The sequence below is a fragment of the Molossus molossus genome, unplaced genomic scaffold (genome assembly GCF_014108415.1).
Source record: "Molossus molossus isolate mMolMol1 unplaced genomic scaffold, mMolMol1.p scaffold_m16_p_2, whole genome shotgun sequence".
Lineage (NCBI taxonomy): Eukaryota > Metazoa > Chordata > Mammalia > Chiroptera > Molossidae > Molossus > Molossus molossus.
This window is the reverse complement of record NW_023425355.1, coordinates 59,510,513-59,515,292: the sequence shown is the minus strand read 5'-3', so window position 1 is coordinate 59,515,292 and position 4,780 is coordinate 59,510,513. Positions and strand designations below refer to the sequence as shown.

The 4,780-nt window shown below is 34.3% G+C and overlaps 1 non-coding gene across 1 annotated transcript; it reads right to left on the bottom strand.

Annotated features, from left to right (window-relative positions):
• Nucleotides 1-2,130: 2,130 nt before the first annotated feature.
• On the bottom strand, nucleotides 2,131-2,242 carry LOC118636792. The gene has a single exon (XR_004960773.1). It is a non-coding gene; the product is annotated as a U6 spliceosomal RNA (small nuclear RNA).
• Nucleotides 2,243-4,780: the final 2,538 nt, after the last annotated feature.

The window sequence follows — 4,780 nt, the reverse complement described above, 5'->3', positions numbered from 1 at the left end:
TAAAAAAAAATTCTTTATTAATTTTAGAGAGAGAGAGAGAAAGAAAGAGAGAGAGAAACATCAGTTGGCTCTCTCCTGCATGCCCCACACTGGGGATTTGGCCCACAACCTGGGCATGTGCCATGATCAGGAATCAAACTGGCAAACTCTTGGTGCATGGGTCAACACTCAGCCACTGAGTCACACTGGCCAGGGGGCTGTGTTCTTTTTCTACAATTCATAGGGATTGAGCTTTCCAAAACATCTAAAATTTCATAGGCGATTTGACTTAGCTAATAGGGCTGAGGATGAATTTGTTCATTACAGCATTCATCTTATTAGCAACTGGCCAACACTACTTCAGCCAAGCAAAAAATATCTCAAAACAAAATATTATTTACCCAATACCATTTTGAAAAAAAAAAAAAAAAAAAAAAAAAAAAGACCTTTGTCCCACCAAAATATTTGACTGGCTGGTTAATGATTGAAGGCTACAAGAATGTCATTTTAGACAGCTTTTATATTATACTACTTGCCATCCATACACAGATATTAAGAGCCTTGGATAGTTTACTGTTTAGTCACAAACAATGTGATGGCAGATGGCTTTTGGTATCCACCATCTGCTATATCTGTATCAGCATTTATATTTAAAAATGCATTGTGTTATTTTTAGTTAGTGGCCAGTTTTCTTCATTTATTTTTGAAATTTATGTTAATAGATATTTTATGTAGAAAAACCAATATTCTTTTTTTGTAGGTTACAATCTTTATCAGTTTCTTTTGGAAAACTATTTTGTACCTCTTGATTAAAATCTCTTTTCTATCAATAACAAACTAAAGCTACAATTTACCTTAATTTCAGGCAATTAAAAGACATACTTTATTAAACCTTGGTCATGCCCATTAAAATTTATTGAGACCTTAGCCCTTTGCTGGATTCTTTCTTAATGAACTTAGAAGAAAAGATAATAAATCCAGCAAATGAGATCTTTAATGACTATGGTGCATATCTCTTTTCAGCAGTTTAAACTAAAATTAATTGTATAATTTTATTTAATTCTTTTTGATTATTTTCCAGGAAATGTATATGTGCTTTCTAAAACTAAGAAAGTACTTTATGTGCCAATAAAGAAAAACAGTGCTATGAAACAACAAGATAAAACAATTTAAAAGGATAGTATCCATATAAAGGTCAGATTTTGCTAGTTAAAAGGACTGTCTATCCAGTGGATTATTAAAAGCTTCATTAGTAGTCAATGAATTGCTGAATGCAGTCATACTTTTGCACAACTGCTAAACAAGGGACATAATTTATTCACTTATACATTTAATCTTATGCTCACTGCTCTCAAATTATTTCATTAGACAGGTGAACTGACTAGGATATTACAGATATTTTTCTCTTGAAGCTTGATATATGTTATGCACACTGATTCCACAGAAAACCCAAAGTAACCTGTACCTATAATGTGATTTCTGAATAACTAAATTTTAGTAATTAAGGGAGCTAGAAAGTTAATATATATTGCAGACAGTCTCCTAATCACCTGTGTGTACGCTTAAATACTGTAATGTTGCATTCAGTTAAGTTTCTTTATCTTTAGTAATAAAATTTGCTAATATAATTCAATTTCAAAAAATTAAAAATGCAATGACACAATAAGAATACATAACCACATTGCTGAATTCTAAATCTTGGGGTTAAAAACCAAAACAAAAAACTTTCACTATGTTTGTAAGGGTAGTCACACATTCACCCAAGCAGTTACCATGAACACATGTAAACAACTACATGATTTTAAGTTATGAACATTAAACATCTACAGTTTTGACTCTGACTTTCTTTATCTTCTGAATAGTAAGAAAATTAATTTTCTTTTCCTTCTCCTAATTAAAAAGGCAGAATAAGAAAACAAAAAACTTGAATTGTGCTTTTCTTATTCTATGGTCAAGGTAATGGGAACAAAGCATGGACCATGGAAACATGTCAAACTTTCTGACATCAGCAATTCAAGAAAAGTTTCTCTACTGAACTATCTCAGTAATTTGGAACATCAAAATCTATTCTGCCTTTTTCACAATCAGTCTTACTAATATTGAGGCCTGGATAGACAACACAAGAAAGGTTTTTGTTATAAATCAAAGAATTAATATTTATTGAGTATCTTGAGTGTGCTTTGCATGCCATCCTTGCACAAGGGACATGCTAATCTTCTCTATATCATTCCAATTTCAGTATATGTGCTGCCAAAATGATTACAGAGGGTTGCTTTGGTAGTCAGAGTTTTATTGGAGTTACACATTTGACACATTAAAAATATACTCTTTCCATTAAAAAATATAAAGCTAAATTAATTGGACTAAATATCTTCAAGGATGACAAAAAAAAAGAAAGAAAAGAAAACAAATCAAAACAAAAAACAGTCCCCAGTCTACTGACTTACTACACATTTTTATTTAATATAACACACAATTAAAAAAAGATAGTAATGTTGCAAAAATGCAATTGCAATGGACATAAACTGTATTAATATTCATTGAATTATCAAACTAAGCCTTAGCTTTATGAAGGTACTATGCTAAAGAATGCCATGGTAATATATCTTAGATTACTCTTTCTGAGTAGATTCAATGCTGTATATAGTTAATAATCAAAATATTGAGGCCATGCATCACCTTGGGAAAAGCTAGTTTCAGAGATTTAGAGCAGATTCTTCTATACAGCAAATGAGATCAGAGCATACTAAAGAAACAAGGCAGAAAAAAATGGCAGCAGAGTAAATGGAAGTCACACAGACTGTCTCCCAGGACCAAACTGAAATTACAACTAAGAAAAATCATCAGGAAAAAAAAAAAGATGAAAAGCAGCTGGAGATAACTTGTATAACCTGGGATACTAAGAGGACACCAAATCAAGCCTGGTAGAAAATGCAGAAGCATGAGAGGGTGGGCAGGGAGGCCATGCTGAGGGCTGCTTTAGCTGTGAGCAGTTCCCAATGAGAAGTTGGAGATTAAAAGAGCACCATATCAGCTACTGACACTCACCTTGGGCTCCAGCAGAGGGAGAGGGGACTGGATTAAAATTGTGTGAAGAGAGTTGGGGGTCAGTGGTTCAGGGGAGAGAGCTGGAAAGTAGGACACTGGAAGTTTTACATTGAATCACTTCCTCTTAGGACATTAGCCATCTTACTCAAAGAGCTCCTTCTCAGAGCCCAGGGGAGAAACAACAGCCACTCCAACAAGGATGTAACACCAACATGACAGGCCAGAGAAATGCAAATTGAGGCTCATTAACAGCTAAAGGCTACCAGCAAGCAATTGCCCCATCAGCTGGAAATCATCTTACCCTGTTTACCTGAGGGATTTTTCATTTGGCTGAGGACTAAAACCCAAGGCTCATTAAGTAACTGTAACTAATAGCCTGCAGGCAAAAGCAAAGGATAACTGAATCTTCACTTGGCCTGAGAATCTACGCAGGAAAGCAAGACCAGACATTGGTGTTTAATATAAGCCCTCCCACACACATGCAAACCCAATAGAGGGGAGCCACAATCAGGTAGAATGCTGACACCAACAGGTAAAATTCGGTAGGTTCCAAAACTCACTGAGACAGCCAAAGTGGTGAAACAAAGAAACAGATCCCAAATAAAAGAAGAGAATCCAACTGAAGAACAGATAAATAAAATGCAATTAAACAAGTTAACAGAGGTAGAGTTGAGTAATGATTATGAGAAAGCTCAACAGCATGCATAAAGATTTTCAAACAATAAAAATCAACCAACTGGAAATTAAAAACCACTAAGCAGAAATAAAGAATGGCATAGCAGAAATAAAGAACACATTGGAAGGAATGATCAGGAGAGTAGAGGAAGCTGACGACTAGGTCAATGAATTAGAACACAGGAGAGAAAAAAATCACCCAATCAGAGAAGCAAAAAAGAAAAGACAGTTACAAAAACAGGAAGACAGCTTAAGACAACTGGGGGACAACAAGAAACTTAACAACACCTGCATCATAGGAGGTCCAAAGGAAGAATAAAATGAACAAGGAATAGAAAATATATTAGAAGAAATCATGAACAAAAGCTTTTCTAACTTGTGAAGGAAAAAGGCATACAAGTAAAAGAAGCACAGAGAGCTCCAAGTAAGAAGAACCCAAAGAGTTCCACACCAAGACACACCATAATTAAAATGCCAAATATTAGAGACAAAGAGAGAATTGTAAAGTCAGCAAGAGATAAGCAGCAGGTTGCCTACAAAAAAATACCCATAAAGCTATCAGCTGATTTCTCAACAGAAATACTACAGGCCAGGAGAGAATGGCATGAAGTAATCAAGGTCATGAAAAACAAGGATCTAAATCCAAGACTGCTCTACCCAGCAAAGCTATTATTCAAAATAGAAGGCGAAATTAAGAGATTCCTAGTAAAAAAAAAAAAGGTAAGGAAATATGGAAGCACCAAACAAAAGCTACAAGAAACATTAAAAGGACTGCTGTAATAAGCAGAAGAAATAGGGAGATAAACATAAACATAATAAATAAAAATGGCAACAATTAAGTACATTTCAATAAGAATCTTATATGCAAATAGATTGAATGATCTGATCAAAAGACAAAGAGTAGTTGAATGTATAAAAAAGCATGAATCACATATATATTGCATACAAGAGAGCGTCTTCATAAAAGGCTCACATAAGTTGAAAGTGAAGAGATGGAAAATATTTTCAAAGCAATGGAAAGGGGAAAAAAAGCTGGGGAAGCAATACTCATCTGATAAAAATAGATATCAAAACGAAG